Genomic DNA, 15,025 nt, shown 5'->3' on the forward strand with positions numbered 1-15,025 from the left:
AGCAACCAGAGCTTCCAGGGACTAAGCCACTACCTAAAGACTATACATGGACTGACCCTGGACTCTGACCCCATAGGTAGCAATGAATATCCTAGTAAGAGCACCAGTGGAAAGGGAAGCCCTGGGTCCTGCTAAGACTGAACCCCCAATGAACTAGTCTATGGGGGGAGGGCGGCAATGGGGGGAGGGTTGGGAGGGGAACACCCATAAGGAAGGGGAGGGGGGAGGGGGATGTTTGCCTGGAAACCGGGAAAGGGAATAACACTCGAAATGTATAAAAGAAATACTCAAGTTAATAAAAAAAAAAAAAAAAAAAAAAGAACACTGACTGCTTTTCCAGAGGGCCTGAGTTCGATTCCCAGCAACTGTTACATGGTGGCTCACAACCATCTGTAATGAGATCCAATGCCCACTTCTGGTGTGTCTGAACACGGCTACACTGTACTCATATACATACAATAAACTTTAAAAAAAAAAAAGAGGCTGGTGCAGTGAATAAACACTCACATTGTACTGTGCTCCTACTCTTCATCTCTGTAAACTAGAGGCATCATTACCACAAAACATATAGCTGACTACTTATTTACATAATGATAAGGGCATTTCTCATTTAACACAGTTATTCCTGACTGACTAATATTTCTTTTAAGACGTCCTGCCCTTTGGCTTGTGGCATTAAAAAAAGTTACTTTTTTTACCCTCATGGGAAATTTAGTTCATCACATTTCTCTTACACCTCATCCATCATCCCTAAAGCTATAGAATTGGAAATTCTTGCTTATTTCAAGAACAAATATTTCCGGGATAGGCCCGTTCTTTTGTACAGGTTATTTGGAATCATTCATGAGAAGTACCATCAGCAGATAAAACAACATGAATATGGCTCATTACATAAATAATTCAAATTTTTTTATTATTTTTGCAAAAGCTGAAATACTTCAGGTTGTTATAACATCAAAGACTCCGATGTTCATTCAGACTTTTCATTAATTAGCCTAGATTAAAAGACTGATCCAGATACATCTTGGAGCAGTCACTTTTCTTCCTGCTAGCTTTTCATAATAGTTTGCAATTTACATGCGAAAATTGCCTAACTTTCAATCAGAATAACAAGTTTAGAATCAAAGAAATATCCTGATTAATTTGATTCTAAAGGAACAACAAAATACTGACACTCAACAATTAATATTTTACAATAATCTGTAGTTTTCTTATTACTAACTCATTTATATTTGCTATGGACCCAAAAATATATCATTTATCTCCTTTGTGTTGTACCATATATATGTGTGTAGTATGTATTTAATGCATGTGTCATTGTTTTACAAGAGTATATACATATACATGTGCTTGTGTGTATTTGTATATCCTTGAGCATTTATGTGGAAACCAAAGTCTACCATCTGCTCTCTTTTTCGGTTCATTTATTTCCACTGTATTTTTTAAGCCATAGTATTTTTACAGTAAGCTCTCCAACCCAAATATGACCGCACAAAGGAAACACAACTCGATTAATATGAATACAAACTCTCGCCGAGGTTGGGCAGATTTACAATGACACTATCCTATTCCCCAGATCTGAAATCCCTCATAACTTGCGATTTCTCCATGTCATGTCCTTCAGTTCCCCCTTCCTCCTCCTCCTCTGACGCCTTCTCTCTCCTCCTCCCCTCCAACTTCCTTTCCCCTGCCCAATCACCAGCTCTTGCCTTTATTTTACAATTTGTTTTTATAATTTTTATTTAGTTCATTATGTACAATATATTTGGTTATATTCATCCTATGCCTACAGCATGTCCTCAAAGATTTACCGTCATCTTCCTATGCACCCAAATATGTGTATTTATTTTTCTTCTTTAAAAAAAAAAAAAAACATCATCTAGTCCACTGTGTTTCAGGGCATTTGCCCTTCTACTGGAACATAGTTGACCAATGGAAGAACATACCCATAACAAAATTTGAATTTTCCTTTCCTAACAGCTATTAATTGCCAAGACTTCTTTGGTTAGGGGTGGCACAATGTGCGTAACTTTCTATTCTATGCAGAGAGTTATCTGGATTAAGTTTAATGGGGTCTTGTGTGCTGCTGTGCGTTCATGTGTATAACTGAACTGCTTTTTCCAGACTATTTCCCTGTAGTCTTTCACTACCTCTGGCTCTTACAATATTTCTGCTTTCTGTTTTGTAAAATCTCCTGAACTTTGCAGAAATGGATTGAAATGCAAGTGTCCAGTTTAAAGGTGAATGTGTTCTTTGAACTTTGATTAATTGTGGGTCTTTCCATTTCTAAACATACACTGAAGAAAGAAGTTTCTGTGATGAGGTTTGAAAGAGGAACTAGTCTACTTTAATAATAGTAAGTTCTTAGTATTTGACTTAATTTGGGGTTATTTAGCAAAATAATAGTACTAAATTTCCTCCATAAGAGTTATGAACAGTTCATCTATAAGTTCTTGGTTTGAAATGTTGGATGTATGTTTTTCTCTAGTTGAGTGTGTTAGTTAGAATTTCTATTGCTGTGAAGAGAAAACATGATCATGGCATCTTTTATAAAGGGAAAAATATTAGGAGTGGCTTAAAATTTGAAGAGTTTAGTTCATTACCATCATGACAGGAAGAACTGCAATGTGCAGGCAGACATGGTACGGGAGAAGGCGCTTAGAGTTCTGTACTGAAACAAGCAGGTAGAAGAAAATGAATGTCACAGTGTGCATGTCTTGGGCTTATGAAATCTCCAAGTCCAGTTCCCAATGACATACCACCTTCAGAAAAGCCAAACCTAATTCAATAACATCATACTTTGTTTTAGTTAGGGTTTTACTGCTATGAACAGATACAGTGACCAAAGCAGGTCTTATAAAGACAACATTAAGTTGGCTTACAGGTTCAGAGGTTCAGTCATCAAGACTGCAACAAAGCAGCATCCAGGCAATCACAGCACAGAAGGAGCTGAGAGCTCTGTATTTTCATTTGAAAGCTGCAAGCAAAATACTGCATCCTCATAGCTAGGAATAGGATGTAAAAGCGAAATGCCACAGTGACAGACCTACTCCAGCATAGCCACACTTCCAAATAGAGCTACTCCCTTGGTCAAACATATTCAAACGATGACATACCTCCTAATAGTACCATTCTGTGTGGCCAAGTTTTCAAACACATCAGTCTTTGATGTCCATTCCTATTCAAATGACCTCATCAATTGAAACTAAAGTTTAACCACAAAGTGTGGGTGTTGTTGTTGTTGTCGTTGTGATTTTGTTTGTTTGTTTTCTGTGATGTTTGCACCAGTAGTCCTGTCTTTCCAGGTAAGTGATTTTTGTAGCACAAAACATTATCATCTATGTAAAACTGATGATTGCTCTTTAGTTTTAGTAACATATCACACAAAATTATGAAAGCTTGCCAGTATGGAGAAGAAAACTTCAATATAGATGAGTTAAATTATTTTCCCATGTATCAGACCTAGAGTAAACTCACAAAGAATATTGAAAGCAATAAATTACTTGCCATTTTCACTAGGAACAATCCAGTAAGCTGCTATCCTCCATGGCTTCTGCCTTTTTTCCTGCCTCAAGGTTTCTCTCCTACTTGAGTACTTGTTCTGACTTCTTTTGGTGATGCACAAAGGAAATGGAGATTTACTTCTCAACATCTCTTTTGCTTATGATATTTGATTGTAGCAATAAAAGCCCTACTAAGATACTGATCAATTCAAGATTATTTGGATATTTTTGGAGATTTAGAAGTCTTTGGGATGACTGAGTCTTCTGCAAGAATCTACTTACCTAATCTTATGTTGTTGTGTCAATGAGAAAGGCTACATGGCCTCATATTTGTGAGCCTCCAATGACTTATCTAGCCCTTCCAAAATCCAACTCCTGTCCTACCAAGATATGTTCACTCTTTGACCTCAATCAACAAGTACATGGCTGTCCATTTTCCTGTCAATGAATTACTTCGTCTTTCCAATGGTAGAGCTACTGACAATATCTTTACTAATTGATAAGGTGACACTTCAGCATTCAAAGGGAAACTGAGACATATTCTCTTCTTTTGTAAAGGATTTAGTAAAACAGTTAATACTTTTGACAAGTAGTTAGAAACTTGCTGAAGGTTTTCAAAACAGTATGAGTACAGCCTCCTAGATAGACAAATTGGAAGGAACTTTGATGAATGTTCAGGCACATAAAACAGAGTTGGACAGATACTCTTTAGAGGCATCATGAGAAAAGGAAAAATGTCTGATTCTGTGGATTTTGGAAAAATGAGAGAGATATGTATACTTAAGATGTACCCATTACATAGGTGGAAAGATTATTTTCAGTAACCATCAGATATTTCAGTGTCTGACAATTTGAGGTCCCTAAGTTTTGTGGTACCTTGAAAATAAAACTTGTATTCTATCAGTGGGATAAATTAATAAAGTGGCTATTATTTATAAGCTTGCCACTTCCTGAATAGAACACCGATGTCTTATGCTCTAAAATCAAGAATCCAAAAATGGGACCTCATAAATTTGCAAAGCTTCTATAAGGAAAAGAACACTGTCATTAGGACAAAATGGTAACCAACAGATTGGGAAAAGACCTTTACCAAACCTATATCAGATAGTGGGCTATATACAAAGAACACAAGAAGTTAGACTCCAGAGAGTCAAATAACACTACTGAAAAATGGGGAACAGAGCTAAACAAGAAATTCTAAGTAGAAAAATATTGAAGGGCTGAGAAGTGTCTTAAAAATTGTTCAACATCCTTAGTCATTGGGGAAATGCAAATCAAAACAACCCTGAGATTCCACCACAGACCAGTCAGAATGGCTAAGATCTAAAACTCAGGTGACAACAGATGGTAGTGAGGATATGGAGAAAGCAGAACATTCTTCCAATTTTTTTGTGGGATTGCAAAATGATACATCCATTCTGGAAATCAGTCTGTATGTTCCTCAGAAAATTGTATATCGTACTTCCTGAGGACCCAGCTATACCACTCCTGTGCATATACCCAAAAGTTGCTCCAATATACAACAAAGACTCATGTGTCACTATGTTCATGGCAGTCTTATTTATAATAGCCAGAAGCTGGAAAAACCCAGATTCCCTTCAACAGAGGAATGGATGTGGTACATACACAATGGAGTACTACTCAGCTATTAAAAACAATGACTTCATGAAATTCATAGGCAAAAGGATGGAACTAGAAAATATCATCCTGAGTGAGGATGGTATGCACTCACTTATAAGTGGATATTAGCCCAAAAGCACAAATTATCCAAGATACAATTAAAAGACTACATGAAGCTCAAGAAGAAGTATGACCAAAGTGTGGATGTTCCAGTCCTTCTTAAAACAGGGAACAAATTTATTCAAGGAGGAAACATGCAGACAAAGTTTGGAGCAGAGATTGAAGGAATGTCCTCAGAGCATGCCTCACCTGGGGATCTAGCCCATATACATACAGCAACTAAACCCAGACAATATTGCTGATGCCAAGAAGTGCATGGTGATAGGAGACTGATATAGTTGTCTCCTGAGAGGCTCTGCCAGAGGATGACAAATACAGAGGTGAATTCCTGAAGTCAATCATTGAATTGAGAATGGGACCCCCAGTAGAGGAGTTAGAGAAAGGTTTGAAGGAGCTGATGGGGCTTGTGACCCCATAAGTACAACAATACCACCCAACCAGAAATCTCAGGGATTAATTAACCATCCAAGGAGTACACATGGACAGACCTATGGCTCCAGCTGCATATGTTGCATATGTTGCAGAGCATGGCCTTTTTGGGCACCAGTGGGCAGAGAAGTCTTTGGTCCTCCCAAGACTGGAAACCCCAGTGTAGCAGAATGTTATTGTGGGGAGGTGGGAAGGGGTTGGTTGTAGGTGGAGGTACACCCTCATACAATTGGAAGAGGTATTGGATAGGGGGTTTATGTACCAGAAACTAGGAAAGGAGATAACATTTGAAATGTAAATGAAAAAAATCCAATTTGAAAAAAGAAGACAGAAGAATCTTTGGCATGAGCTGAAAGTTGGTCTTGGTTCTGACAGAAATATTATTTTCTCTTAATATACTAATTGTTTCTCATAAATTTACTTTTAGAAATCCTGTAAATATGTAAACATAAAAGCACAAATGCTTGTTGACTTTCTACTTTTATAAGAGATGTCATCTGATTTTTTTCTGCTATATTGAACTCAATTGTTAAAGCAAACAGAGTTGGGAATTACAAGAGAACATAGTGGATCGCAGCCCACAGCTCCCTGCTCCCAAACCCCATGGGAGAGAGAGGTCATTGCCCAGATGTGTGGGAACTCCTGAGACTGCAGGGCAGGAGAGTCCACTACTTCTGCCCATCTTTGCCCACATTCCTGACCCAAGACGAAATTGCATAGGGCCTCTGGGAGCAGGAAGATAGGGGCACTCAAGCTGCAGCAGCCCTGCAGTCCAGACTGCGTCTGGATCTGAAGGACCATAGTCAAACAGCTTCCTTCACCCAACTCCCGTGGGAAGGAAAGCTAGACCCTCAGAGGGACAGACATGCCTGGGAAACCAGAGGAGACTTCTCTCTGCCCATATTTCTGACTGTGGAGGAAAACATCTAGGGCCATCAAGGTCCACTGACTGATTTTGATGAAGAGTGAACATTGAGTAAGAAATATCAACACTGAAACAAACATTAATATGTAAAATGTTCTATTCAATTTTAAGCACCACCAGCTGGCTGGATATAACATTCGAAAACTGTGCTTTTTTTACACATTGGAAATCCCTTAGAAAATGAAAGAGTTTGTTGTTGTCTCAAAATGATAGTCATGATACTAATTTTTTGAAGCAATCTACAAGCTACTCAATAACAAATTTGGAATGCTCATGCACGTGTACCTGGAAAGGAGAAATTTGGAAACATTGTCATGATTACCTCTTCTCTGTTCAATTCATGATGTGCTGAAATACTTTTTAGTGTATGATTTTTATAGGAGAGGGAAAATAATTTAAATGATAATGTATTCTGCAAATGTTCCTCTTTTTTATGGATATCCTTCACTTTTGCTAGAATTTGTTTTGAGTGCTCTCTTCTCTCTCTCTCTCTCTCTCTCTCTCTCTCTCTCTCCCTCCCTCTCTCTCTCTCTCTCTCTCTCTCTCTCTCTCTCTCCCTCCCTCTCTCTCTCTCTCTCTCTTTCTCCCTCTCTCTCCCTCCCTCTTTCCCTCTTTCTCTCTCTCTGTCCTCTCATTCTTTTTCTCTTTTGAAAAGGGTGTCTCTGTGTAGCCCTTGACATCCTTCATAGACCAGCCTGCTGGCCTGAAAGCGGATACCTTCCTCCCTCTCCCTCGCAAGTGCTGGATTTAAAGATGTACACCACCAACATCTAGCTTGATGTATGTGTGTGTGTGTGTGTGTGTGTGTGTGTGTGTGTGTGTTTGTGTGTGTATGTGTGTTTGTGTCTGTGTTTACTTATTGTGTTTGTAATATTTTATCAGTAGGTTACTGAAATTTATTCTTTGAAAAATACCTTACATATATGTGATATATCTAATGTACTTGAACACATTGTCCACAATTGCACAACTATCCTCTTTCATTATATTAAGTTTTTATTCTTCTATAAAAATCTACCTTATTTGTATTTTATTTATTTGTTTGCTTGCTTGCTTATGGCACACTGCATTCTAAAGTTGTATAAAGCTGACATACTGAGCAAGATATGCCCAGTGGTACAGTATTAGCACAATGGATTGAGGGTAACCAAATCTTTTCCAGATAAAAGTAAGACCTGTTCCACTAGAGGAAGTCATGCTTGGTACTGTAAATCTGATCAGAAATTCATTGAGTGGGAGCTATAAGCCCACTACTGTTTTGCTCTAGGTACTTGGTATCAACTCTTTTCAAAAGGTTTTATAAAGATCATGTCAGCAAATTTCTTTGATTGTTTTCCAAGTTTCAGCATCTGCTTTTCATCTACTATGTTCTTATGGTAAAAAATTATCGAGATCTAGAACCATCTTTTTCATTTTGATTTAGAAAAACTGTCCTGAAGAATTTTAGTGACTTGTTCAATATTAACCTAGACTTGATGGCAAATAACAGCCATCAGTATGGTCTATACATCCAGTCTTGACTAATACTTCTCTCATTGCTTACAGTTTCACTGTGAGCATGAGTTTCTGTATCTTAAGAATGTGCTGGTAGTTATTTGATATTTCAATACTATGACCTATTCTTTAGTAGGCAGAACCAGAAAACAAGGTGCATTTTTACATGGCTATTTGATTTTTTGTATTATGTGTATGATTTTTTTTTTTTTGGAGTTGTGTATATAAACTTTACACAGGGCAGTGGTAGGAAAGGAGAGTTGAATTTTAGTGACTAATTTAATGTTGAAAAACTCATAGATGAAAAGGATTCAAAATGTAAGAAATATGCTATGATATTCATCATTACCTTAATATTCCCATGCCCAGAGAAAGTGGAATTCTACTCTCATTAACTTTCCGTCTTGTTGTCTCTAACAGTTTTCCTACTACAGTGTCAAAGGAAGTAATTTAGATTGCATATTTCTTTTCAAAGAAATGTTGTGAGATATAAGAAATCAAATTTGAATTGTCAGATCATTTTCTGGTTGGCATCAAGGTATGATTCATATCCCATTATATAAAGTATACTGTATTATAAATGAATATTATATTAATAGGGTTTTGTGAGCTATAAAATAAACTGAAAAATGCTTTTTCACTGAATATGAATTGGGTTTTCTATAAGGAAGTGAGAAGAAAAGAATTAAATTTTATGAAGGGAGACCATAATGATATTTTACCACAGATTACATTTTGAGAATTTAAAGAGAGAGAAACAAGTTCAAAGATGATGATAGATCAAAAATTATTCCCAAAGAGTGTATGGAATGAAGGAAGGAGATAGAACAAGTGACCACAAGTAATACTATTTCATGCTGAATGCTTTCTGTATCAAGCATCAGTATCTTTATAAAGATAGACATATCGCCTCCCCTCTAAATTCCTTAAAATAAATATGGCAAGTATGGTGATCAATACAATGAAAGTGGGTGTCTTGAAGATAAATGTGATTCTAAGTCACATATTTTCTCTCCCTTGGCAGAATGCTAGAAATAACCATTTTCTTCAATTAAAATCCAGCAAGAGAGATAAAATGACAGAGTATATTACAAAGAATAAATAATGCTGCAATGAACTGACACACATGTTCAATAACTATTTTCATATTTCCCAGCTATATTTTTTTCTCCAGAGGACATGCATGAGGCAGTTATCAAGTGTCACAAGTTTTCATACTAGTCAACTACACCTTGTTGCCTATTATTGTCACTGCTTTACCATATTAACAGATTTTAAGGATTAAACAGCCATCAGCCTTCCTGATCTACAAACTTGGGGTGCTCTGCCCACCTCACGAATGGAGGAGTCAACTGGTGATATCATAGATTTTTTTTAAAAAAGCACAATTATAAAATAAATGCATTGAATAAATCCCATGTTATCAGATATTTTTGAATAGTTACACAGAGGAACATGAGAATTATTTTAGTTGCGAGAATAAATTAATGGAACTTTATCAAGAAATTGATAGCAAAACACTGACAAACAAATAATAATATAAGATGTATATGATATGTTGGCATCATCAATTTAATCTTTTTAAAAATGATGTTGATATAAACATTGAGTTTCAATAATTTAAAAATATATTATTTTTCAAATACCTTGAGGAAATGATTCTATTATACATAATAATCTATCCCAGGCAGACCATGGTAGGAAACTACCACCAAGTTTCATGCATTCATTATCTTTTCTATCGCTATGTTTTAAACAACCTTTTTAGTCATAAGAATTATCACACCAATCCTTGTTACATTAGTTCAACTTGCAGAGACAAATCCAAATGTCTACTCAACACTGATGGGTTCTAATTGAAAACTAAGTTAAAATTGCCACAAAGTACAGCTTTTTTTAGAACAATTATTTTATTGAGCATCCTTACCTAGAAGAAATGATGTACTACAAGAGTGTGAAAATCCCAAATATGTTTCAACATTACAAAAACATCATCCAATTATGGGTGACAATCTTTTGGAAGCTGCATCATGTGGTCTCATTTTTACTTATTCTCCTTTCCTTTCCTTCCCTTTCCTTTCCTTTCCCTTCCTTCCTTCCTTCCTTCTTTCCTTCCTTCCTTCCTTCCCTCGCTCGCTCCCTCCTTCCTCTTTTTCATTTTTCCCCTTTTCCTCTTCCTTTCCTCCCTTTTCCTTCCTCTTAATTTCTGTCTTTAAAAATATATTTATAGTGTAGAATTTTCTAAGGTCCTATGTAGTTGGGTAGAGAGTAGTATCTAGAATATTAATAAAGTGTCCCAGCAAACACTTTCCTAAAATGTATCATGACTAACTTTCCTATTATTACCATAGTGTCTACTTTTGTATTGGTCTAAATTTATTGCTATGACTTCTAAGCCAAACCCAAAGTTTCATCAAGTTATGTCCAGGGGATAGGGGTGGGGGGAAATCACTATACAGGAATTGATCCCATAAGTTTTACTAAATTATTAGCTTTTGTTAATTGATTCATCCAGGCATTTTCTAGCTTTTATACATATTGAAAAAAAGACAGTTGAGCCTTAGAGCTGTACCTCTGAGACACTATCCCTGAGTCTTCTTCTAGACAATGTAGAGAGGGTTGTGTTCTGAACCACTGCATCTGTTTAGGCTGTCAAGTTTTCTGATTAGCACCATATCTGACAGAGAAAAAAAGTTGCTATGTATTTAGTTTTCCAGAAAAACTAAAAATGATGTTATGGCTAATGAAATCCCTGAACTATTTTACTCAACAGACTGAGAAGCCATAATATAAGTACATACAGAAAGTAGACTACAAACTTATCATCCATTCTTATTTCTGATTGTATTGTTAAGTGGAAAAATATAAATCTTTTACAAAGGCTCATTTATTATTCTTTCATATGAAAATTACACTCCAGGTTAACAAACACCTATAATCAGGTGTTTTCTATTTTATCACCACACTTGAGAAATTAATTGCAGGGGACCTGAATATGGAAGCAGAGATCTCTATATGTTTTTGTGTTGAGCATATGGTTTTCAGAGTTGAGGGTTCTATGAATACCCAATACTGAAAGGGTATAATAAAAATGTAAGTTGAATGAAAAGCATAAACGATTATCTGTGAGTTTGTCTTTTAGAGCGTATATTAATCATTTTTAGATTGATAGGTTTTGAAAAATATTACTACAGATTAACACATCACCAATTCTGTCTTTGATTTTAAATGAATACCATTTGTTCTTTATGCATTCCAATCTGCTGTAAGGAGTCACAAATAAAATATATTATATCATAAGAGCCATAAAATGCAGGTGTTAGACTGAAAAAGCTTCTCAGCACCTGCATTTTATGGGGATATTAAGGAGACATATATCCCTCTTCAAACTAAATTTCCCTTGCCTTTTCTTCTGCTGAGAAAGAATATAAACCTGTTTGGTCCTCCCAGAAGAAAAGGTGAGCTAAGCTGTGACTATTAAGAGAGGACAAGTGGGAAAGATAGAGTTTTGATTGAAAAGAATGACACCTAAAACGTCCTTCTTAGTAAAATGTGCTTTAATTAATGACATCAGACACATAAAATGGGACCATGCTAAGAACATCCTTGCCAGAACAACCATTTGTTACCTATTTTTGTTTCTTAGAAATCAAAGTGACCCAAAAATGTAAAAGCAAGTCATATGGACCATCCTAGCTGGGAAAGAAGATGTTCTAAGATATATCACATATTTTCCCTTAGCTATTGAACGATTAAAACAGTATACTACAAGAAACCAAATTTCACCCATGAATCTCAAGGTGAGTGAAGAGAAAACCTAAAGCCTGGTGCCATCCATAAGATGTGTTCCAGAAAGTGATTTCAGAAAATGATGATGATTTCTCAAAGGACTTTGCAAAAGAAGATCAATAAAGAAGTGAGTTCATTATAAGACAGAGCCCCACCTTGAACAGGGCCATACTTTGACCAGGAATACTTAGTTATAAACAATACTAAACAAACAAAAGAACAAAAAATTTCTTGACCTTTATTTAATTCTTACCTTCAAGTAGAAAGCTTCAAGTGCTGGGGGTGGGGAGAGAGAGAGAGAGAGAGAGAGAGAGAGAGAGAGAGAGAGAGAGAGAGAGAGCGCTTTAAAACTATGTAATTGGCTAAATTTTCAATTATGTGAAGAAATTGGAAGGCCACAGGTTTAGACCTAAATTATAATTTGAATTAAAAATCTTTTCTTCCCTGAGTAGTCGTTACTCGACCACATTTGATTCTGACCTAATATACTGTGACTAATAAAACATTGTAAAATGTATTAATTTACCAAACCTTAACTTTCCATGAACCAAAAGTTAATAGTGGCTCAGCATAGGAAGATTATAGCAAAAGTTCCCTTTCTTTGTCAGAAATACCTATTTGATACATTTACAAGTAGGTTTAAAAATAATGCTTTATTTATGTCCTTTTTAGGAAGTACCTGAAATGCCAGAGGAAGTCTTACGGATGCTGGCTTCTGAATATATAGTTGTTCTCCTGATAACATTGATGGTTATCTGCATAATACCTTTATAAAACAGATTCTTCAATATTCATTAATGGAGGGGAAAGACTGTCCTTCTTGGGATCAATGTGGAACTAATGGTTGGTGGGAAAGATGGGAGTTTTAGCCTGCTCTAGTATCTAATAAGTGGATCATGCTCTAGTGAATACCATAACAACTGTGCTCATGCAAGTGTTGCTAATTAAGTTTGGTCACACACAGTGAGGAGAAAAGTAAGAGGAAGCTTAGAAAGAGAGATGGTGTTGAGAAAGGAAAAAAATGCAGTTTGTATGTGTGTGTGTGTATTTCTGAATTGTCAAGAATAAAGAGAAATACTGTCTACAATATAGCTGCTTTTCTTTTTATTAAAATCCCTCTTATGCTGTTTATTTTGTTCATGTGTGTGCTCATATTCAAGTATGTGGTCGACAGAGAACAACATGCTAGAGGCTTGTATTTCTTGCAATGATGTTGGTTTCAGACAGGCTTGGCAATACATCCCTTTACCTACCAACCCACCCTGTCAGCACATATAATTGCTTTGCTTAGGCAAAGCAGAACTAATTACTAAATATACAGTTAAGAACAATATTCTTAAATTACTATGCTATGTCAATATACTTTTGTTTCTAAAGAGGTCTTCATGAGTCTTAGTACCATGGTGGGGAATAGAGAAAGCATAATGGCAGAAAATTAATCCCATGTCATAGTAATCCACCAGTTTGCCCTATAACTTCCTGATATTTTCCCACAAATCTACTTCTCATGTTTATTTCATTTATAATTAGTCCATTAATTCCTTTCAATGCTGCCCACATATTCTTGTGTGTTGGGTCACCCACTGGAGCACAGGCCACAAGTCCAAAGAGTGTTTATGTGTTTATATCTCCCAAGGAGCCAGGTGCTATCTAAGGATATGTAACTATACACTTACTGGATCTTGTCCCTGATGTTGGAATAGTGTCCATTTTTGGAAGTACAAAAGGTTGCACTACAACTTCCATGACAACAGATTACATATTGGATAGAGCTGCATAAGCAATGCCACAGGAACATTTATAAGATAGATTTATTCCGGGAAAGGGCTGCGCAGATCTTCCTGGTTGCTGCTGCCACAGAGAGCTCGTGAACAGCACCCAGCAAGCAAACTTGAGCCTCGGGACCACAGGTAAGACCAACTTTTCTACTGCAAGAGACCTGCCTGGTGAACTCGGGACAAACAGAGGCAGAATTCCTCTAGGACCGGGCACGTCCTGTGTTAACCGGGAGTCCCACACCCGTGGATCCCGGCCCGCAGCAGCTCTCTGATCCCAGACCACGTGGGAGAGAGACATCACCGCCTGGTCAGGTGGGCACTCCTGAGGCTGCAGAACAGAAGAGACCACCAACACTGCCCACCCCTGCCCACAACTCTGGCCCAAGAGGAAACTGTATAAGGCCTCTGGGTTCCCGTGGGGGAGGGCCCAGAAGCGGCAGGAACCCCTGCACCTGAGACACCATCAGAAACTGAAAGAAACAGAGCGGATAAACAGTTCTCTGCACCCAAATCCCATGGGAGGGAGAGCTAAACCTTCAGAGAAGCAGACACGCCTGGGAAACAAGAAGAGACTGCACTCTGCCCACACATCTCGGAAGCCAGAGGAAAATACCAAACACCATCTGGAACCCTGGTGCACTGAAGCCCCCCGAAAGGGGGGCACAGATCGTCCTGGTTGCTGCCGCCACAGAGAGCTCCTGGGCAGCAACCTGCGAGCGAACTTGAGCTTCGGGACCACAGGTAAGACCAACTTTTCTGCTGCAAGTGACCTGCCTGGTGAACTCAAGACACAGGCCCACAGGAACAGCTGAAGACCTGTAGAGAGGAAAAACTACATGCCCAAAAGCAGAACACTTTGTCCCCATAACTGGCTGAAAGAAAACAGGAAAACAGGTCTACAGAACTCCTGACAAACAGGCTTATAGGACAGTCTAGCCACTGTCAGAAATAGCAGAACAAAGTAACACTAGAGATAATCTGATGGCGAGAGGCAAGCACAGGTACCCAAGCAACAGAAACCAAGACTACATAGCATCATCGGAGCCCAATTCTCCCACCAAAACAAACATGGAATATCCAAACACACCAGAAAAGCAAGATCTAGTTTCAAAATCATATTTGATTGTCCATGATTGGATTTTGATGGGGCAAGTAAAATCCTGGGACTTCAAATTGATGATCCAGATTTAATTCTGTGTCCCCACACTTAGAAGGAAGTTATCTCCTTCATATCTGTCAGCTTTGAGTTGGGGAAGATGAGAAATAAACACCTCTTTCATCACAAAAAAAAATCATATTTGATCATGATGCTGGAGGACTTCAAGAAAGACGTGAAGAACTCATTTAGAGAAACACAGGAAAACATT

Source organism: Rattus norvegicus, chromosome 13 (assembly GCF_021556685.1).
Source record: "Rattus norvegicus strain SHRSP/BbbUtx chromosome 13, alternate assembly SHRSP_T2T, whole genome shotgun sequence".
Classification (NCBI taxonomy): domain Eukaryota; kingdom Metazoa; phylum Chordata; class Mammalia; order Rodentia; family Muridae; genus Rattus; species Rattus norvegicus.